This window comes from Perognathus longimembris, chromosome 26, assembly GCF_023159225.1.
Source record: "Perognathus longimembris pacificus isolate PPM17 chromosome 26, ASM2315922v1, whole genome shotgun sequence".
Lineage (NCBI taxonomy): Eukaryota > Metazoa > Chordata > Mammalia > Rodentia > Heteromyidae > Perognathus > Perognathus longimembris.
In genome coordinates, this window is record NC_063186.1 from 6,738,047 (window position 1) to 6,761,787 (window position 23,741).

The 23,741-nt window shown below is 44.4% G+C and overlaps 1 protein-coding gene and 1 non-coding gene across 2 annotated transcripts in view; both read right to left on the bottom strand.

Moving 5' to 3' along the window:
- Nucleotides 1–23,741, bottom strand: part of Tmem108 (transmembrane protein 108) — a 175,711-nt gene that overhangs the window by 103,531 nt on the left and 48,439 nt on the right. The gene's annotated exons all lie outside the window — the stretch shown is intronic.
- Nucleotides 10,649–10,755, bottom strand: LOC125342708. The gene has a single exon (XR_007209265.1). It is a non-coding gene; the product is annotated as a U6 spliceosomal RNA (small nuclear RNA).

The following is a 23,741-nucleotide window of genomic DNA, read 5'->3' on the forward strand; positions in this document are numbered from 1 at the left end:
TCCCTCTGCACTTAAAAAAACAAACAAACAACAAAACAAATTCCAGAGAGGGGACAGAAAGCTTCGCGGAGTCAGAAGAGGAACTCGAGCAAATGATTCATGTCTGCTCTTGACATCTGACAGCGCACAGCTAGGGGAGATAGTTCATCTTCACCCAAATTTCCCTCACAAAGGACATTCTCCCTCCAGCCAGCCGCCGAAGAAGCCTGCTGGACCTCTTGGCTTTAAACTCTCTTTCAACAAACGCTGCACCCCTTTTAAGAAAATACTGACACTGATACTGAAGAGGTGTTAGAGCCTTACATGAATTTGGTGAAAGGGTGGCTGTTGGTACTGGCTCTGGGCCACTCCCCTCACAGCTGGGCAGGTCCAAACGCAGCTGGGCCTATGCATCTTGCTCTGACATAGAATTAGAAATAAAGACCGAGCCTTCTGCAATATCAGAATACATTCTTTTGTAAAGTCACTCCATCACTGGTGCGACTGACTCCAGCGTTCCATGGTCTGGGGTGAAGAAATGAATAAGAGACACTCTTGTAAAAGAAATATTGAAATCCACTTTAGCAAGTCAGCAATCTCCAACTCTGACACTTCCATGAAGTTTATTTTTAGAGTCATAAGCCAAGTTATTTTCCCTTATCAGGTCTGGAATCATTACAAACCCCAGCTGTTGAATAACACTTGTCAAAGATGTCAAAACTGTCTTTCAACATTGAGACAGCCACCTAGCCATTATTCCCATGGGACACACACACACACACACACACACACACACACACACACACGTTAGCTGAGAGAACCACATCTGACAGATGCAAAAAAAAGGTGTGTGTGTATATGTGTGTGTGTGTGTGTGTGTAAGCTATACCCCTCACTGTGCAAAAACCTACTCTAGCAATTTCCCTACCATTCTGTGCTTGGGATATAGTACTAGCAAGTTCCCTCCCATTCTGCACTTGGGATAAAGCTAGAGTTCTCAAAGAAAAGAACAGACTTGGGATTTCTCGCAATTGCTACTAAATATCTAAGTTCTACAGATTATCTTCCAGTTCTGTGTTATGTCCATCATCCCCCAAACACTGTTTCTGTTGCTCCTAGGAGTTAAGTACCCAGGGTCTATAAAACTAGAGCAGTCTTCTGTTCTATCAGTCTACTCTGTCCTTGCTTCTTTCTAGGGAAACTATAAGCAAGTAGTCCTGGCCACAGCTGGTTGAACAGAGACAGAACCTCAGTGGCTCTCAGTTTGCCTGGAATGAGATCTTGAATAAGTAGAGATGAAAGATACTAGAGGGAGCTACCATGCTCCTTTTCCTCTAGAGTTGGCCCATACACAGATCCTCATGGGATCACTAAGGGAGAACAGGAATGGGAGGGGCCGAGAGGAGAAACCAATGCGAGGATGCTGAGCCACACTAATGGTTGAGAAGCAAAATATGAACCAACCAAATACAGTTAGTGCACACAAGCCCCTCGGGTGACAATGGCCTAGAAAGAATCATCATGTGCTGGAGAAAAGTCTTGTGTCCACGAGGTCTGGCTAAATCAACTCTGGCAGATTGAGGTAATGGAATGTATTATTATTCAGTATTAAGAGGAAATGATCAAACCATGGAAATGCAAGAAGGAAATTTAAGTGCATATCACTAAGTGGAAGATACCAATCTGAAGAGGCTCTATACTCTAAGAGTCCAACTATAAGATCTTCTGGAAAGAGCAGAACTACCGAGATAAGAGAAACACCATGGTTTCCAGAGATTTGGTGGAGGAGAAGAGATATGAATAACCAGAACATGGAGGGGTTTTAGGAGAGCAAAAATATCCTGGATAATGCTATAATGGCAAATAGATGTCATGTACTGTTCCAACTGCAAAGTGTACACAACACCAAGAGTGGATTCTAACATAAACTGTGATCTTTGGTTGATCATGAATGATATCAACATAGCTCATCATGGTAATGAATGTGCCATTTGGGTGAGAGACTTTATCATGGGAAACTATCTGTCAGAGCAGGGGTATAAAAGAAATCTCTGTGCTTTCCCCTCTCAATTTTACTTGAAGCTAAAACCACTTTTAAAAAAAAGAAGTCTTTTTAAAAGACACAGAAAGAAATGCATCCCATCAGAAGTGAATAAGTGGAAGGCTGTACAAGGATTGATTCAGTCCCCATCCTTGCTTCCTTCACCTTCAGGAATAATATTAAAGGCAGATAAATCCTCCTTCTTATTCCCTCTGTCATACAAAACAATCTTAAGCTCAGTTAGCTTTCAATTACAACTTCTAAAAGCATGTCTTTATTCCCCCCACCCTTTTCATTTGTGCTAATGATAATTTCTGAGTAACTAATACTGGTAATATTAATAGTATCAACAGAAAATTCTGTGATATTGCAGGGCTTAATTACTCAATCTGTGCTGTAATATGTCTGTGCTGGAAATGTTGCCTTGAGAGACGCGTTCCTCAGAGGGTTAGCTCATCAACTAATACCCTCTCATGAAACACACTTTTTTTTTGGAGCCAAAGTTGGGGCTTGCAAGAAGAGAGGTGAAAATTCTCTTGTCACCTCTCCCAGACTCTTTGTAGAGCTCTAGGCAATATGAAACAAGACATGCTGTACAAACAAGCCTGGCCACAGAGGGTCAGGGCAGAGAGAGGACAAATGGAAAGAGACAGCTCAGCAGCCTTGGATGAAAGGGCACATATTTTAGAGACAGTGCATTCGATTATGTCAGAGAGGACACAGCCAGGGCCCTTTAGGGGAGCAGACAGATGCTGTAGCAAGGTAAAAAGTTCAGCAAGGGTATATTCATAGGCTCAAAGTCTCCCTGGGATGGCGATGTCTTTCAAGATTTTTTTCCCCCTAAAAAATTAGGGTCTTGGTACAAAAATAACATGCACAGTGTGACTACAAACTTGGCTTTCTAACAGATGGGGCACCTCTGAGGACTAATGCGAGACTCTGCAATAGAACATTCTCAGTTGCTGGGCAGGCTCTCGACCTGCCCCATTCAAGATGGTTGCTACTGGTGGCACGTGACTGACCATGGGGGCACTTGAAATGTGGCTCAGGCAGAGGAAGAGCTGAGTTGTACTTAATTTAAAGAAGAGTAGTCACATGGAGTTAGTAGCTACCATATTGGATCATATAGAAAAATGCTTAGACCATGCACTGGTCAAAAATAACCCAAAAGGTTATCATAAGAAAACCTTCAATTGACCACCTGGAAAAATACTTTCTCAGTGTCTTCGGCAGACACAACAGACACAAACTGTAAGACATTATTACATCACAAACCACTAGATACAATAGTGCTTCTGGAGTGTTGGTGTCTACCAGAATTTCTCTGGGGTCTTGCCAAACACAAATTGCTAGGCCCACCCTGACAGGCTGTGACTCAGTAGGTCTGTATATTTCTAAGGAATACCCAGGCAATTCTGATATTACTGGTGCAGGGACCACACCTCAAGTAGCACTAGACATAGACAAAATGCAACATCAAACACCAGCCTCCTCTTACCAGAGGAAAGCTGCTTTCACTTGTTGCCAGTCTTCTGTAGAAAATACCTGTTCAGCAAGGGAGACAGAATCTTTCTCAGGCATTCTTGCAAGTTTTCTTTAACTTGTTCACACACACACACACACACACACACACACACACACATACACACACACACACAGAGAGAGAGAGAGAGCAGAATGCAAAGCAGCAAGACTGATGACAATGGGTCACCAAGCCTTAGATCTAAGATAGAAAACAGTTGTAAGTTTTTGAGCACCGCTATAACTATTTACATCTAACCTCAGCACTGATCCTGTCCTAGAGATGACGTGAGCTTCTCTACTTAAATAAATAAAGTAGACCACTTCTTGATGTAGGTCAGCTAAGAGCCTCTTTCACTGCCTCCAACACAGAGTACTGAAGAATATCAAAAGCAAACCTAAAAATATGTTATTTATCCCCTCAAGGGCACACTAAAGATGATTCCTTTCCATAACCCCCCTCAAAACAGAAGAATTAGAAATGTAAAGTCTCTCTTTTTTTTTTTTAAAGGACCTTCTCCAAATAGTCTCAGATTTTTATTATATTACTTGTGAAAATTGGTTTGGGTCAGCAAGTCATTTGGGAAGAGATTTTTCTTTCGGAGGCTATTTCCTTATGCTCTTTGGTCTAATTATGCATGAGTCACTCAACATTAAGAGATCTCCCTGTCAGATTAATTTCCATGACAGCTCTTCCAGACCACCTCCTTTCTACCTTGTCCCTTCTTCCTGGTTCTTAGCATTGCAAAGGAAAAAAAAAAATCTTTGTCTGGAATAGACTGTGGTCGTGAGCTAGATCATACCATGAACAAACAAACTCAGAAATCCAATACTACCCATCATTTCCCACACAACTCCAGTGACTGCCATCACAAATACATAACTTTATTTTTTGTTGTTGTGAGGTTTGGAAACTGGTCCTGGGTGTTGTCTCTAGCTCTTTTGCTCAAGGCTAGCACTTTACTACTTTCAGCCACAGTGCTACTTTGGGTTTTTTTTGTTTTGTTTTGTTTTGTTTTGTTTTGGCCAGTCCTGGGCCTTGGACTCAGGGCCTGAGCACTGTCCCTGGCTTCTTTTTGCTCAAGGCTAGCACTCTGCCACTTGAGCCACAGTGCCACTTCTGGCCACTTTCTGTATATGCGGTGCTGGGGAATTGAACCCAGGGCTTCATGTATACAAGGCAAGCACTCTTGCCACTAGGCCATGTCCCCAGCCCGCTACTTAGAGTTTTTGAATGAGTAGTTGGAGATAAGAGTCTCACAGGGACTTTTCTGCCTTGGCTGGCTTCGAACCCGCAATCCTCAGGTCTCAGCCTCTTAAGTAGCTACGATTACAGTGTGAGCCACCGATGCCCATCTCGTGTAACCTTCTTTGGTTCCTAATCGGAAGTCAGAACGGCTCCCTCTACAATTGGATTCTTGTACACTATTTACTCAGAAATGTGTCAGTCAAGTGCTATTCCTGACATGCTATCCTTTTTCTTTTCTTTTTTTTTTTTTAAAACTCACTGTTAAAATAGAGGAGGCTGCAGGAGCCACTGAGGAAAATGACAGATGTTAGCAACACTGAGCAAAACCTAGCAAGGAGCAGCATCTCTTATTAGCCCTAGACTGTGGTCTGAATCCGGCTGCTCACCTGGACTCTTCCGCTGATGGCGCGGCTTTGCAGCTGCCTGGCCCTGCTTTTCTTATCTCCAAGCACGTGTGTCCCTCCGGAGACGCAATGATGTACACTTACCGGACTCTCCAGAGATCCTCAGCCCTTAATTGTCTATTTTGCTCAGTAAATGGTACTCATTACCGAGCCACGCATGGCACCCACAGACAGCAGCCTTTCTCGGAGCCCTCTGTCTGAGCCTGGGTGATGCAACATTATCTCGCGATGGCGCCCCAGCACTAAATCCAGGTGTTTAAACAACCAGGTTTTTAGCTGATTACTTGGTTGTTTTTTTCTCTCTTAACCTCCTGTCCCTCTATTAATCATCCTAAGCTCTGCTTACATTAGTATTGATCATTAATTTCCTCTTCCAGGAGTCTGGTTTAAGTTAAAGCTCGAGAAGTTGGGAGAGTACAGAAAGGAATCGATGTCCTTTCTACCCTTTCTTCCTCCATCTGGGTCCTGAGACGTTCACACGGAACAGTGAATTCTTCCTGCTGTTCCCTGGTACAAACAAAAACTCCAAGGCACTGAACGAGGGGCTGCCAACATGAACTGGGGGTCGTAGGGGGAGATGGACATGTGCACAGAATAGACAGAACCAGGGGCTTTGTGAATGCCATCGCCACTTCCCTGAGAACTTTCACCCCTCTGTCAAGCTGTTACCTCCAGGAAAAATGTACTGGAGGGCAAGGGGAGTGGGGAGTGGAATTTTAGCAGTGTGACCCATGGAGGAAAAGAAGGGTAGGAGAGCGAAATAGGAACCAGCAGAGCTAGCATTGACAACCAGTCCCCTTTCCCTCCCCTCTAGTACAACTCAGAAGTCTTCAGGACCACTCCCAAATACATCATACTGTATACACACACGCCACCGATTCCCAGGCTGAGATAATCGCAGGCACAGAACCCAACCCATCTCCTTGGTCAGAGTTTTCTCTTTGTAGATGAGGATTTATGCACTGCTTATGAGTTGTATCAGTAAAGCTTTGGGTGTCTTTCATCCACAGGGTCTTCTAGTGCCATGATGCCCCGAGAGGAACTCTGAAAACAGTGGCAGGGAATGAGTGGGCCTTACCCTGGAGTGGAGGGTGTGGAAGCTTTCAGCCGCACTTACATCCTGATGACCCATCAGCTATGCTGCTTTTCACGGCTCAGTCACTTCTGCATGCTGGACCCAAGGATCGCCAGCTGCTAAAGACAAAAATGAATGAATGCATTAAGCCAAAGAACCAGAATGCCAAACCTCTGTTCAAGTGGATTGTTTAGAGGAGACTGAACTGCCTGACACACGGGTCCAGACCTGTCTTAATGGTTCAAGTTCAATAAAAATAATAATAATTTCTGGTTCCTGTGTGTGTCCTTCAGAGCTGGAAGGTCAGCTAGTTGAGCAGCCCTGATGCAGCGATGGAGGCACTGGGACTAATGCAAGTCCTGTATTCATTGTTTGGTTTTGTGTGGGTAGGAGGCTTGAACTCAGGGCCTCACATTCTCGCCTGGTTTTGAGCAGCTTTTGTGCTCATGGTTAGCACCCTACCAACTAAGCCACGCCTTCAGTCCAGCTTTTTTTTTTTTTAATTGCTGGTTAACTGGAAGATGAAGTTTCTTGGACTTTTCTGCTTGTGTTGGTGTCAACCTGTAATCCTCCAGTCTCTCCTGAGTAGCGAGGATTACAGGTGTGAGCTACTGGCCCTCGGCTCAAATCCTGTGTCTTTAAAACATAATCCCCAGTTTTCCTAGGGGCTCTTCTCCATTCAAGCTAACTAGGAATAGAAAATAATATGATGGAATTTGCATGGGCAATGTATGTGTATGTGTGTGCGTGTGTGTGTTTCCTAAACTAGTTCACAATGTTGTGTTGGTTGTGGAGCTTAAACTCAGGGCCTGGGCACTGTCCCTGAGCGTCTTTTGCTCAAGGCTAGCATCCTACCACTTGAACCACAGCTCTACTTCTGGTTGGTTGGGTTTTTGTGGGTTTCTTTTGGTAGTTTATTGGAGATAAGAGTCTCATGGATCTTCCTGCCTGGGCTGACTTTGAACCGAGGTCCTCAGATTCCAGCCTCCAGAACAGCTAGGATTATAGGAGTAAGCCACCAGCTTCCCATTTTTCTACTTCCACTTACATTCTTTGGCTGGATAAGACCCAACCATACAACCACTCCTAACCCTGTGGGTAGGGCAGCCAACAGTATCACAGAAGGCTGACTCAGGCTCAACCCAGGCAAGCAATATTCGGTTTAGAATAGGAAGTTCTGGCTGAGATTCTAGCACAATAACCTTGACCTAGTTACTTAACAACTCTGGGTCTTAGTTTCCCCTTCTGGAAAACATCCCCAACCTCCCCAACAGGGTCGATGGAAGACTCGACTTTCATATGCATGCACATCATCTAGGTATTCTGAGGAGGTGGAGATGCTTAGGTCATGAGGGAGGCCTGGTACTCTGCATTTCTAACAAGCACCCAGGGGACATCCATGCGGCCGCCCTCCAGCTGTACTTTCGGTGGAAAAGAGATAGGGAATGAGAGAGTCTTTTTTGCACAAAAGCAATTTGCAGATATAAAGCCATCTTATATTGACATTGAGTTTAATGGACTATAAATGAGATCCTTCCTGGTCATCATTTTAAAGATATGTGTGGTGTGAGTATCTGATAGAGTCTCATAAAGTCATGGGATTTTGGAACAGGTAGAGACTTTAAGTGGCCACTACTTTCTTCTTTTATTTTTCAGACAAAACAAACTCAGAAAAAGTCAATGCTCTTCCTTTCTGCCCACCATTTATTTTTTTTTTTTAACAATAATTCAGCAGCACGCTGGGATTCAGAGGTACAAATCTGTCTTGTTTGTTACATGAAGTCAGTCAATAACCTCCGGAAGAAGCAAAAGTAATTTTTATTCTTCTGCTAAAGCAGTAACAAATATTACCCTGGCTTATACCCAAAAAGGAACCAGAAACAAGAATGCACCAGCACGAGTCACTGTGGTAGCAAGCTTTGCCTCTGCAAGGTGTCAAAGGACAGAAATCAAGAGATTTTCAAGCAAATGTCCTCCACAAGGTGGTAATTCTCCAAAGTGGTTTTCATGTGTCTAAATTAGGAATGGAACACAAAATAAGTTCTGTATGCCTTCTGGCAAAAACAAGACATTTCCCTTCCAATATATACAAGCTCTGAGTCACTCCTATCTAGGGACACACAGAAAAAGTTGGGGGGATTGCAGATAGTATAAAGGATGAAATGAAATAATGAAGAAAAGTGGAACAGTGGTTTCTGTGGTACACCTTGGATATAAACAAAGATAACTAAATTAGGCACTGGTTTCTCATGCCTATAATCCTAGGCACTAGGAAGCTGAGGTCTAGAGGAGCATGGTTCAAGGACAACCAGGGCATAAAATTCTGTGACACTCCACCTTGATGATAAACAGCAAAAAGCCAACAGTGCAGCTCAAGTGGTAGAGTACCAGCCTATCAAGTGCCAGGCTCTGAGTTCAAACTCCAGTAGTACCAATAACAACAATAATAGCAGCACCAGCAGCAATAACAGCAATAATTTCCCAAATCTAGTGAAAGAAATGCATGCCCATGTACATGAAGAATTTAGAATCCCAAATAGAAATGGCCATAAAAGACAATACCCATATTGTAGTTAAAATGCCAAAAATTCAGAACAAAGAATATGGAATACTGCAAGAGAGATTATACCAGCTTACTTACAAAAGCAAACTTATCAGAGTAACAACAGAAACACTGAAGGCCAGCAAAACATGGACTGACGTATTTCGAGCCCTAACACAAAATTATCTATTAATTAATATTTCTACAGCTAGCAGCTATTCTTTAAAATTCAAGGAGCAATAGAGTATTTCATAAAGTATAAAGAAAATCAATTCATGACAAATAAATCAGTAATTTCAAAAGATACTGAAAGGAATATCACACATAGGAGAGGAAAAAGATATACCTAGGCATGTGAACTAAGGAAAGAATAAATCTTACTGAGAGAATAAACATATGAGAAGCAGGAAATAAATATTACCTCAGTATTCCAGCAAACTCTAAAATGAAGAAGTTAGTTAAATGATCTTAACTCTCCAATGAAAAGACACAGACTTCCTGCACAGATTAAACAAACAAGAACCAATTATTTGCTGCTTGAAAAAACTTACCTCTTTGACAGACACAGACTAAAAGATGACAAAGATGATACTCCAAGCAAATGCCCCCCAAAAGTAAGCGGGAGTTGCTGTACTGCTATCCGACAAAGCCAAAACGAGTCAGAAGTGCTAAAGGAAGACACTACACATTAAGAAAAGGGCTACTATTTCAAGAAGATATATAAGCACTGAACACTGAAGTATCTAATATCATAAAGCAAACACTGTTGGACATAAAGGGGACAGATAGGCCACAGTACCGTAAGAGCGAGTAATTTCAATACCCTCTTCTTACTGACAGATAGGTCATTCAAGATGGGGGAAAAGAAAAGATCTATGAAGAAACTTTAGAGTTAGTTAAAGGGTACCACAGACCAAATGGACTTAACAGACATCTACAGAAATTCCATCCAGGAGCTTCAGAATACACATTCTTCTTAGCAGCCCATGGAACTTTTCCCAGAATGGATCACATTTTAGGCCATAATGCAAGTCTTAACAAATGCTATCCCCCCACATCAAGAAAGAAAAAAACAAACCTCAGAATAATTTCTGATATCAGATCATAATAAAATAAAATTAGAAACTGGTAGCAAGAGAAAGTACAAGAAAGCTTACCAGGTGCAAGGGATGATGGAGAGAAAAAGTAATCGAGTTGGTGAACATGATCAAACTATTTTATGCATGAGAATATGACGACAAAACTCCCTACTGTGAACAAGTTAATATTCATCAATTTAAAAAAAAACCAAGAGAAACTGAACAACGGAAACTATAGAAACTGAACAATATATGGTGTGTGTGTGTGTGTGTGTGTGTGTGTGTGTATGTGTGTGTGTGTGTGTGCGCCAGTATTGGGAATGAAACTCAGGACTAGCGTGTTCTCTCTTAGCTTTTGATCTCTGCCATTTGAGCCACAGCTCCACTTCTGGCTTTTTGTTAGTTAACTGGAAAAAAGCATCTCAGACTTTCCTGCCTGAAATGGTGTTGAACCTTGTATCTGGGTCTCCTGACTAGCTAGGATTACAGGCGTGAGCCACCAGCACCCAGCTTAGTTTTTGTCTTTTGTTTTTAATTGCCATTGTAAAGGTGATGTACAGAGGGCTTACAGTTACATAAGTCAGTCAGGTAATGAGCTCATTTCTTTTGAACAGCGTCACCCCTTCCCTTGTTTTCTCACAGTACGTCTGTCCTCAACCCCCCCACAAGTTAAGAGTTCATTTTCAATATAGGATCTAGTGATTTCTATGCAAATAGATAAACTTACATCCAAGACAGAACATATAGAAATTGTTTTAAAAAATATGGAATGCTTCACAAATTCGTGTGCCATCCTTGCTGAGGGGCCATGCTAATTTTCTCTGCATTGTTCCAATTTTACTATCTGCGCTGCGGAAGTGAGCACCAGCTTAGGAGTTTCAAGAGTCACCATTCCACCAAACTCAGTAAACAAGTGACATCCAGAAACACAGAGAGATCTGCATTTGGACAAAACATTGGGCAGTGGCAGTGAGCGAGCTACTATAATGACTGCCTTCCTTCCCTCAGTGGGACTTTATGACATAGTTATGGTAGTAAAGACTGGCTCATCAGTGCATTAAAGAGGCAGGACTCATGCTTACGTGGCTGAGTAACGAGATGAAATTGTACATTGTGGCAGATGGTTGGGGCAATGGCACCTGAAGCTATGGTGTTATATCTCAGACAGGGTTAGAGCTAAACTCTTCTCTCTATACTCATCTCAGAGACCCACTTTGAATACTCAAAGAACAAAGGATAGTTGTTTCATAATTGGAGGATGGATGAATGAACCAAGGTCAGTAAGGCAGAAGTCTGAGTCTTATCTTGTAAGATAAGAATTTGCTAAGAAACTCTCATGAGGCAGGGATCAGAAGAATTGTGAATTAAGGTCAACTCAGGCAGACAGTTATAGAGATCCTCATCTCAGCCAAAAAGCCAGGCATGGTGGTATAGACCTGTAATCCCAGCTGCCATGGAAGCATAGGAAAAAAGTTCACAGTTCAAAGCTGGTCCAGGCCCAAGTATGACTTAAAATCTTAAAATGATTTAAAAAAGCTGGGAGTGTATGGCTCAAATGGTAGGGCACATTCTCAGCAAGTACAAAGTTCTGAGTCCAAATTCCAGTACTGCAAAAAAAAAAAAAAGGTAAAGAAAACATTAGCTTTAGAAGAAACTAATTTGAAATAACTTTGACTTAATTTATGTGGACAGATTTGAAGTATAGTGATGAATCAGACTTTGTTGTTGTTGTTCTGGTCCTGGGGCTTGAACTTAAGAATCTGGGCACTGTCTTTGAGCTCTTTTGCTCAAGGATAGTGCTCTACCATTTGAGCCACAGATCCACTTCCAGCTTTTTGGGGTATTTAATTGGAAATAAAAGTCTCATGAACTTTCCTGCCTGGGCTGGCTTCGAACAGCAATCCTCAGATCTTATCCTGCGGAGTAGCTAAGATGACAGGTATGAGCTACCAGTGCCACAAGAATCAGAATTATTTCTACTAATATTTTCACTGCTATAATCAGAACATGTAGTAATTGGCTATTTATTAGGTTTTGAAATCACGTGTATACTTTGTGTGTAGCAGACCAGTTTTTCATGTAAATAATTACAGATGAGAATTTTCGATTGAATCATGATCTCACTATCCTGTTGAATTAACCAACACCATGTATGCCAAGTAATTTTAAAACTTACACTATGATGCCTGCTGTCATTTTAGCCTCTGCCTCTACACACACAAATGCAGCCACTCTTCATTCCCCACAACACCCTTAAACAGGTCTATAAACAGTTCCTTTCAGAGCTATTTCCTTTTGCGATTCTATGTGATTGGGAACTTACATGACCTTTGAAAATCTAGACCCAAAGACTTCACACCCAACTGTCCTGATAAGCCCCATAGCTCCCTCCAAGAATTCCCAGAGGCAGCAGCGCCATCTACTGGCAGGGAGGGGAAGCTTGTTTTCTGGGAGTTGGGGGTTGAATTAAAGTCCCGGAACTTGAAAGAAGAGCAAAGCTTGATTTGTGTCTTTGTGAAGCTTGCTTTTCCAGAGCCCAGAGGGGGAATAACTGGTGGGTTTCAGCCTCAGACCTGTAACCTCCATAGGAGCCTTCCCTGATGAGCCGCAGGTGCTCCGAACCCCATGGAGAGCTCTAGCCAATGGTGAGACAGCTCTGCCAGCAAATGCTTGCTCACCAGGCTCCTGCGACAGGCAGCAGAGACTGGCTGGATCTAACGCATTCACAGGCTGCCCCTTTTCTCCAGTGTTTCCCTATGGGATTGCCCCCCACCTAATACCTCCACTTGTGGCTGCAGGCCCGGTCTTTACCCTGTGGCCTGCACCCAAAGGTGAGAGAGCTCTGCCACTGTCCAGCACGAGGGCGCTTACATTTTACACAACGTGACACCGATCCTTAAAGGACGCCACCGCTTAGACATGCAGCCTGGATTCTAATCTCTCCCCTTCATTCTTCATCCTCCCTGTCTCTGACCCAGGGGGGACGGAAACGACAGCAAGGGAAATGATCGAGTTGTTGCCTTGTAAGCGGCACGAGTGGGCTTTTATTGAACCAGAGAACAAAACTTGGTCCCATAGGTTATGAAGCTGTCTTGCTTCCCTCAAGCTGAACTAAACCCGTCTATCTTCCTGTTGGTCCTCCCAGAATCAAGTCGGTATTTCTCACTTTTTCAAAGCCCCACGCGTCCTTTCCACAGGCCAAGCAAACACTGTATGCCCTTTGTGTCGTTTATTTTCATGAAAATGACACTTTTTCCTCTAAAACTCAAAGTGCATGCCTATTCCAATGATGCCGCCTACCTCACCCTGAAAATCCTTCCCACCCCTGCGCAACCGCTGAAAAGTTTTACTCCCCTTCCCAGTCATTTGTTTTCTGTTTCAATCGATTAGATGACAACCCGCACTTTTGCTTTACGGTGGTCATTTGTGGCATTCCAGCTAGGTTCACAGTGAACTTCTTTTACAGGCATTCATCTCGGAAGGCCATCCCTCAGAAGCTGACTAGCTGCTGCTGCTAAACCCCAGTTTGGTCCCCTAAATACAATTCAGTGCTGTCTCCTTTCTTATTAAAAAAAAAAAAGTCTTAACTCATCTAATAAATTGATTTCTTAGCAACTGTAGACCTTTCGAGGGCATGGGCTATGTTTTAGATGTCTGGATGTTAGACTGTTTCCTAAAATAAATACAACTTCATAGTACTCCGAATAGAGGACTGAGATGAATTTTGAAGCAGGATGTCTTGTGAACTATCAGGTGAAGTTGTTCACCTCATACCAGAATCAATTCTCAATGAATCTCACCCACACTGCACAGTTCAGTACAATCTTCACGACAGCTAGCCGAACCAGTTCTCAAGGAGAGACATGCAACATAATTTACTTCACCAGGGCAAAACTGAAGGGACTTTGTATGTCTCGATCCTTAGAGAATATACTCTTGCTAGTGCAGGCTTGGTAAAATGGGGCGAGAAGGAGGGGACACCTTAACCAGCATTTAAATTCCTGGATGTCCCCTACCCCTTTTAAAGCAGGATTTAAGGGAGATATCCTCCCATACCTACCTCTTGCCAGCCAAGTGATCTTTTTTTTCTTTTTTAAACTTACACTTTGCAGAGCAGGAAGGAAGTCTGAATGGATTCCATTTAGACCCTTTCCTTGAGCTGGTGACCATGCCTGACAGTAAGAAAGCACTGAGACCGCTCTTGAAAGGTGCAGAAATGACAAGCACATGCCCCCTTCTTCCCCTTCTTCTTCATAAAAATAAAAGAAGGAGAAATCTCGATGGGTCTGGTCTGCAGTTTCACTGCAGGCATTTCCCCTCCTGGCCATGGACACCGGGGCAACCATCACAACCCATCTCCCAATTCTTCTTCCTCCCTGGAGTCTCCACGAGCGAGACCTGCCCCACCAGCTCCCAACTGTTTCAAACATACACGTTATTTCTTCTTCTTCTTATTTTGTGTGTGAAAGGCACCTGACCCATCCCTAGATTTCTCCCCAGCAGGCTGGAAGCCATGCCCTGGGGTGAGAGACAGGGCGCAAGGGGCAGCAGCACCCGAGGCCCGTGACCTGCGTGCGGGGCGCCCCGGTGGGGAGGGGGCTGGAGGAGGCCCCCCGGGGTGAGGAGGTGGAGGTGGTGGGGGGAGGGTCGGGTCCCCTGGGTGGGGAGAGGGTGTGGGGGGAGGGTCCCCAGGGTGGGGAGGGGGGTCAGGGGAGGTCTCCGGGGTGGGGAGAGAGCAGTGGGGGGACCTCCTGGATGGGTGGGTGGGAGTCTCCGGGGTGGGGAGGGGGTGGCCAGGGGGAAGGGTCTCCACACACATTGGGGCTAGTTCGAGTCCCCGCCGGTCCGGCTGGTGAATTCTCCCCCTCCCCATCACGTGACAGGTCCGGTCTCGCTCTCTCTCTCCCTCTCTCTCTCTCTCCCACCCCCCTCCCCAGCCCCGGCGCGTGTCCCCGGCGCCCCCAGCCCCATGCGCGCGGCCTCTGCCTGAGGAGCCCCCCCCCCAGTCCCACCCCCACCCCCCCAGGCTGCCTCCCTCCGGGCGGGAAACAAAGGCTGAGAAGAGGCTGCCCGTGGGGGGTGGTGGGGGTGGGAGGGGAGGGGGCAACCTTCCTCCAGGCGGTGGAGAGGATGCCCACGGGATGCGTTCCTTCAAGGGTAGGAAAGGGGAAACTGAGGCAGCGAGCGGGGAGGGAGGGCGGCCAAGCGTTCTCCTCCAGAGCGGGGCTCCACACGAGTCAAACGAACCCACCGCGGTCTCCCCTCGCCCTCACCCCCCACCCACCCCACCTCACACACCCCCCCCCCACACACACACACCCTCCCTCCAGCTTTTGCCCACCCGGCTTACGCGGACTCAGCAGGCAGGGCGGGAGACGGGCGGGCGCTGGCTCCGCTCACCTCACGAGAAGCGCTCCGGCTCCCTCCGACGGGCTCGGGAGAAAGCCCCGCCGCTCGCGCACGCGCGCTCGCCCCTGCGGGCCCCCCCCCCTCCTCCACTCCCCCCCACGTGCGCGCGCACATACACACGCACACACATACACACACACACACCTCTATCCTCCACGCTCGGGCCCCGCCCCGGCCCCTGTCCATCAGTCTCACCAGCAGCCAATCGGACAGCGCGGGTGGCTCAGCGCTGGTCACGTGGTGAGGACAGCCAATCATCGCTCCCGAGGCCCCCCCAGGGCGGGGGCGGGGCGGGGGGGGAGAGGTTTGGTTGCTACGGAGCCGCAGCCCGTCGGTCCGTGCCACGCGGAGGGGCACGAAGGGCTGACCCACTCCGCGGGCTGTGGGGTTGCGATCTGAGCCAACTTCGTGAGTGGGGTGTGTGTGTGTGTGTGGTGTGTGGACACTAGAGGCTGAGGCTGAATGCTCGTCCCAAGATCAGGCATGTCGGATGGCCAGGCCTCTGAATGGCTGGGTGCCACCTCTTGACCCTGTAAGTTGGGTCCTTAACTTTCTAGAACCCTGTGTGACGGACCTCCTGAGGCCAGCCCAGAAGGGAGCCTATAGAAAAACCATGCAGAGAGCTGACAGACACCTTCGCTTTTCTCAAAGGGTGCAAGACAAGCCCCTTCAGCAGATGAATGGATCAAGAACATGTAGTAGACACCCACAGTGGAATTCTATGCTTCCATCAGAAAGGCTAACATCACCCCATTCGTAAGGACATGGAAAGACTTGGGGCGGGGGGGGGGGGGGGAAATCATGTTAAGTGAAGTGAGCCAGACCTAAAGAAATATAGACTCCATGGTTTCCCTCATTTGTAATAATTAGTATACGTCTAGGATAGTCCTAGCAGAGAATCACAGTTGCACAACAGCTATGCACATAGGACCATATGAAATGATGCTAATCCAAATGAACTCCAAGATAGGGAAACAAGAGTTTTTTTTAATGTACTTTGTGACGTGACTTCTTTTTTCTTTTGCGTCCCCCCCCCCCCCCCCGGTTTATCCCCTGTTGTCACAGGTTTTTAATTTGGTACCCTGTGTCTTGTATATACATTTATCTGATTTGGAGAAGGGAAAGGGAATAACACAATGGTGAGACAAAGGACAAAGGTTGAACCAATGCAACAGGGATACGCACAAGATACTGAGTTGGAAATGAACTTTACAAGGTGGGGGGGGGGTGAGGAGAGAAAGAAGAAAAAAAAGGAGGGAGGAGGTAACAATGTTTAACAAGAAATGTACTCATTACCTTACTTAAGTAACTAACCTCTCTGTACATCACCTTTGCAATAAAATAAATTTTTTTAAATGTGCAAGACAAATCAGCCAGGGCACTTGTTAAAATGCAAGCACCCAGGGCCCAATCAAGGAAGTCCTTTTAGCAGCTCTTCTGTAAAAATTCAGAAGCCAAGACTGGTTAAATTGGAGCCCAGCAACTCCTCAAGCAAAACAGCTGGGCTATTCATTCACTTTGTCATAGTAGCTAAATAAAGGAGTTGGATTTATTTTTAAAGGATTCCAGAGAATTCTGGATTCCCTTTACCAGAGTTTTTAACCAAAGTCAGTTACTTGGTGAAATAAGGTCATTAGAGCTGGATTTTAGAATACAATTATTGCAGAGCTGTTGTTTTCCCCCTTATGGGGTGATATTTGCTGTAGTGGGGTTGTGACCGAGATTTTAACTGAATTATTGTGGTCTGCTCAGAACACTCCAACCACAACTGTCATCTTGTTGGAAAGGAACTTAAATTGCACCACTAGAAACATGTAAGCCCTATGTGTGAGTCTTCAAACTGGCTTCCTTCCTCTGACACTTTTAAAAATATATTTCACAGCAACCAAATGGAGATCTTTTCTCACTTTGTAAACTTGTTAGTTGCATCTATTAGGGGTAAAATGAGGGCAGTTTTTACTGATATTTAACTAGCATGCTTTCATGTAAAATTTTTTAACTAGAGGAAAAGATAGATGTCATCATTACAAAAAGAGAGTCACGATTAAGGATGCGAATTTGAAAACAGAACATCCAGCCAGGTGCTGGTGGCTCACACCTATAAACCTTGCTACTCAGAGAACTGAGGATCACAGTTCAAAGCCAGCCAAGGAAAGAAAGTCCATGAAGCTGACATCCCCAAATTAACCCCCCCTGGGGGGGGGGAGATGGGGGGATGGGAGGGAGAGAAGCCAAATGTGGCTCAAGTGTTCGAGTGCCAGCTTTGAGCAAAAAAAAACTAAGGGACAGTGCCCAGGCCCTGAGTTCAAGACCTAGAACCAGCACAAAAGGAAAGGAATAGAAAGGAAAGGAAAAGGGAATGAAGGGAAGAGAGAAAATAAAACCCCAAAACATCCACCTGTCATTAATTTTCTGTTTCCCAGTCTTCTTGATACATACTCAAAACCCAATTTTTTTTTTGTCTAAGGATGTGGAAATGAGAAATTTTCCCTACCACAAAGTTGTTCAGCCAGAGACTTAGGTCTATTGGAAAAGAAAGATAAACTATAAACCAGCCCACTAACTTGCCAACTTCCAGAAATGGGACTATTCTTCTATTATAATCAGCACCTGCATAGATAGCTTTTCATTGCTAATTACATTTTATCTCTCCAACAATAAATAGCTTTTCTAAACTTAATTGATTTCATTCATGAAGACCCACAGGGTACACAAGACTCTCCACTCCATCTGTCCTATAAATCCAGCCAAGATAACATTTTATATGTATGTATCTGTGTTTCAATAATGATGCAGTTTTTCTTCCCTCATGTCATGTGCCCATGTACAGATTGAACTTAACACGGCAGCAAAGCTGTGATTTTTCTTTATAGAAAATAGGAGGCAGGGCTGGGGATATAGCCTAGTGGCAAGAGTGCCTGCCTCGGATACACGAGGCCCTAGGTTCGATTCCCCAGCACCACATATACAGAAAAACGGCCAGAAGCGGCGCTGTGGCTCAGGTGGCAGAGTGCTAGCCTTGAGCGGGAAGAAGCCAGGGACAGTGCTCAGGCCCTGAGTCCAAGGCCCAGGACTGGCCAAAAAAAAAAAAAAAAAAAAAGAAAATAGGAGGCAGATAAATATTCTCTTTAATACTTTAATGTTTTAGATCTGCAAAACATATATAAGATGCCTCTCTATACTGACCCCAACTTAAGAAATAAAATATTATAGTTACAGTTGTCATTTCTATGTGCCCCTCCCCACCCCATAACTTGGTTTTCAAGATGGAGATTTTTGTGTGTGTGTGCTCAAATAGGCTTAGCCAAAAAAGAGAGAACGGTTTAAGCAAAGACACAGCATAGCGTGATATGGACAAAGTTCTTACAAGGTAAAAGCATTAAAAGTTCCAAACTTACACAAGAAAGAAAAATAAGAGCTAAAAATCCATGTGATCAATGCCTGTGTTTTACAATTATTTGAACATGGGAAGTAGGTAACTTTAAAAAAATTAAAACCACAGGTAGTTGGGAATACATATAAGTTAAGGAAAATGTGTATTACAGATGTTTTGCAAGGAATGTTGACAATCTGGGAAGATGTTATCCAGGTAATAGTGAAGGGCTTCAATTATCCAAACACAAAGTAACCGAGTGCTGGATCCGGATGGGGGGGGGGGCGGGGGAGGCAGAGGGAGAATATTAATAAATCGAGAACCACTTTCAAAATCCCACAAGGCAGGCAAATAGAGGTCGCTTTTATCCTGAACAGGATTGGAAACAGACCCTAGAGAATTCTATGGGTAAACCACTAAGTGAAAAACTAATAACATAATTGTATTCTACAGCCTCATGGGACAGGATAAAACCAAAGGGGGAAAAATAATGCATACACTCCTTTTATTTTTAAAGGGAAATATGAAAAATGTAGACACTCTTTAAGAGTCAGTTAAAAACAAAGGATTTAAAAAAAATCAATAACCCACAAGAGAACTCTATTTAGTATGTTGTCATCTGTTTAACCATAAAAAAAAGCATATACCAGCTGGGTGCTGGTGGCTTACACCTGTCATCCTAGTGACTCAGGAGGCTGAGATCTGAGGATCGTGGTTCAAAGCCAGCCCTGGTAGGGAAGTCCATGAGACTCTTATCTCCAATAAACTACAAAAAAAAAAAAAAAAAAAGAGCCAGAAGTATGGCTCAAGTGGTAAAGCATTAGCCTTGAGCAACAAAGCCCAGGGACAGCACCTGGGCCTAGAGTTTAAGCCATGGCTGGGTACAGCAGGAAAAAAAAAAAAGTAGAAGAAAAAAGTAAAAAAAGAGCATATGCCAGAGAATAAAAATATCACACACACACACACACACACACACACACACACACACACACACACACACACGGTAGGAACTGAAAACAGAGCCCCAAATCTTGAGTGTAGATCCTATAAATTACCAGGGAGGTGGGGGAAAGAGGGTTTGCTCCTTGCCAGCTGGTAGTTTATGGGAAGAAAATAAATGACTCCAACAGCTACAACAAGGAAAGGAAAAACTTTAAGAGCATCTCAGCAGGGTCTCCTGAGCCAATAAGAGAGATTATTTTAGCATGTCAAAAGGAGAAGTTACTCAAAGAATGATCAGAATACTTGGATGTTGTGGGTATAGAGGATTTGATTGTGAATGGAAAGGAGCTGAATTACTCACTCCACATTGGGTGGGCGTCCTTTGTTATGATGACCCCAAAGATGGATCAACTAGAGTTACTTGACCCTAGGGGCGATGTGTACTGTGTCTCAGGGTCCTTCACAAAGAGGAACAAAACCCCTGTGAACAGCCGGGCAACGTGGCACACGCCTGTAATCTCAGCACTCGGGAGACAGAACGATCTTGAGTTTGTAATCAGCCTGGTATCTACAGTGAGATCCTTCCTCAAAAAGCAAAAACCAGGGGCTGGGGATATGGCCTAGTGGCAAGAGTGCCTGCCTCATATACATGAGGCCCTGGGTTCGATTCCCCAGCACCACATATACAGAAAATGGCCAGAAGTGGCGCTGTGGCTCAAGTGGCAGAGTGCTAGCCTTGAGCAAAAAGAAGCCAGGGACAGTGCTCAGGCCCTGAGTCCAAGGCCCAGGACTGGCAAAAAAAAAAAAAAAAGCAAAAACCAAACAACCAACACAAACTATTAAAACCCCCCAAAGCAACAGGTCTAACCCTGGACTGTAACCCTCTTTCTTACACCTCACAGTAGGTGAGATTATAGCCATCTTGCTCACACTTTGCCTGGGCTAGTCTCAAGCCACTGGCATTTTCTTCCTATTTTTTTTCCATTTCTCTTATCAGTATCTTTGATAGTGACGATCACTTGTGAATTTGCTGGTCAATTCACGTTACAGGGTTCGCATTACAGCATTAAAGCAAACTTAAAGCTCAGTTCATAAAAAGGAGTTAGTAAATACTACTTGCTTTGAAATAGATTTTTTTTTCATTAAGTTTGGTAGAAGGGTTTGAACTCTGGGCCTGGGTGCTGTCCCTGAGTTCTTCAGCTCAATACTAGCAATCTACCACTTGAGCCATAGAACCACTTCCAGTTTTCTGGTGGTTCATTGGAGGTAAGAGTCTCACAGAGTTTCCTGCCCTATCTGGCTTTGAACCATGATCCTCAGATCTCAGCCTCCTGAGTAGCTAGGATAACAGGTGTGAGCCACTGGCTCCTGGCTATGAGTCATATAATCTTATAGCTATTTCCATGGAAGAATTCCTCCTGAGAGACTCTTGGAGCATCCAATAGGGCTGGTTTTCAAAGATTAAAAACAATATTTTTATTATTATTTTTTTGCCAGTCCTGGGCCTTGGACTCAGGGCCTGAGCACTGTCCCTGGCTTCTTCTTGCTCAAGGCTAGCACTCTACCACTTGAGCCACAGCGCCACTTCTGGCCATTTTCTGTATATGTGGTGCTGGGGAATTGAACCCAGGGCCTCGTGTATACGAGGCAAGCACTCTTGCCACTAGGCCATATCCCCAGCCCCAAAAAATTATTTTTTAAACATTTATTTCCTCTTGGCTAAAGCCCTCCTAACGATTCCAATTTTTGGTCCTTCCTAGGGCTAAACATTTGGTTTCAAAGAGGGTTACTACACTTAGTTATGTATGTCTGCCAAATATTTGGATTGACATCGTCCACATTCCCTCTACATGCCCTTGTACCATGTTTACTATCTCGCCTATTGAAACTCCTAAATGAGATTGTTTCCTCCCTCAGAGACAGAGGCCGCTAGAAACGAACTCCATAGAACAGTTTCAGGAGTTTCCTTCAGTTCACTTTCATAATACATCTCAGCTGTAAACATCGCGACGCCCATTCCCAAGGCCCCTCCCTCCTAAGTTCAAGTTCAGCCTTTCCCAGCTCTCCTCTGCACTCCGGGGGCCACATTGTTCTTATAAGATGACTCGTCACTGAACTGTACTGCACTTGGTTGCTAAGTGGGTCATGGACCTCATTAGAAGAGTTGTCTGTGAAGGCAGGGGACATTTCTGTCTAGTTCATCCTTGTGGATGAATAATGTCTGATGCAGACGAGGTGGTCCATAAACGTGGACTAAAACAACAGAATCTCTCCTCCTCAGATTCTCCCCTTTATTTCTATGGGCATCTCGGCTGATTCTCTTCGGAACTGGAGAAGTAAGTGCCTACCATTAGCTGACAGTAGGGTCTATCGATAATATTCCTTTGCATTTCTTTCTCCCTTGGGGCATTCTCTGCTAATATGTGCGTGTATAAATATTTAAATTTCCTCTTAGGTTAAATCCATGTTTCCATTATCGCAGATCTTCCTTTCTCCTCGCTAATTTTAGTAAGATGATGAAACTTAGAGAGGACTATGTATTTCGGGCATGAACAATTCATCCTTTGTGTCCTGTGACAATGATGGTATCAGTAGTGATGCACTTGCATAAGCAAAAACAAACAAAACAACATATAATTTATATCCTTTTATATATGTGTGTATGTATATGTATGGATATATATGGATATTCCTGGTATTGCATTCCAACTTTTCAGAGTAGAAATTGTCATTTCTATGAACTGTTTCTATCAACATTTCTCTTGTTTGGTTTTGTTTTTTGCCAGTCCTGGGGCTTGAACTCAGGGCCTGAGCACTGTCCTTGGCTTCTTTTTGCTCAAGGCTAGCACTCTGCCACTTGAGCCACAGCACCACTTCCAGCATTTTTCTGGATGTGTGGTGCTGAGGAATCAAACCCAGGGCTTCATGTATACGAGGCAAGCACTTTACCACTAGGCCATATTCCCAGCCCTTCAACATTTCTCATTTATCAAATTAAAAAAAATCTACACTAGTGGGTGACGACTTGAGGTCATTTCAGAATCACCTGGAGGACTTTACAAAGCAAAATTAATGGAATTTCTGAATCAATGTTATATCATATGTAATATATTATTTTTTTATATTTACAATATGAATAATACATCCCATATAATAATGCTGGGTTGCTCATTATAATCCCATTTGTTCACTTCCTTATGCTGCAGCTCTGAGAAAATCCTCCTTGGGCATGGTAATTTAGGCAAGTTGTTGTTTGTCAGTCCTGGGACTTGAACTCAGGGCCTGGGCACTGTCCCTGAGCTCCTTTTGCTCAAGGCTAGTCCTTTACCACTTGAGCCACAGCACCACTTCTGGTGTTTTCTGTGATTAATTGGAGATAAGAGTCTCACAGACTTTCCCTGCTTGGGCTGGCTTTGAACTGAGATCCTCAGATCTCAGCTTCCTGAGTAGTTAGGTTTACAGGCGTGAGCCACCGGGCACCTGGCAGAATATACCCAGTTTTTAAAAAGAAATGTCTGGGCTAAACCAAACAATATCTGCAAATCAGACATGGTTCTGGGGTCAAAGGAGTCAATTCCCAATCCTAAAGTCTCCCCAACTCCTTCGCAGAAGAATCATGGTATGTGGGCTACAGTATTTGCCAGGGAAGCTGGGAAAATAGCTTTTCACAAAGTACACTGATACCATGAAGAAACTCTAGATTCTTCTACGAAGCAAAGAAGGAAACGACGCACCGAAAGGAGAGACTGAGAGACTTCCACAGACAGCACCTTTTCAGCAATCTCCTTTCTTCCTGCTCTTGAATGACTCTAAGAGGATTCTGGATCAAGCCATTAGCCTGAGTGTGTGATTTGTCCTGCTGTTTATGTAAGTATGCTAAATGAAAGGACTATAGTCTTTTTTTTTTTCTTTTTTTTTTGGCCAGTCCTGGGCCTTGGACTCAGGGCCTGAGCACTGTCCCTGGCTTCTTTTTGCTCAAGGCTAGCACTCTGCCACTTGAGCCACAGCGCCACTTCTGGCCGTTTTCTATATATGTGGTGCTGGGGAATTGAACCCAGGGCCTCATGTATACGAGGCAAGCGCTCTTGCCACTAGGCCATATCCCCAGCCCCAGGACTGTAGTCTTT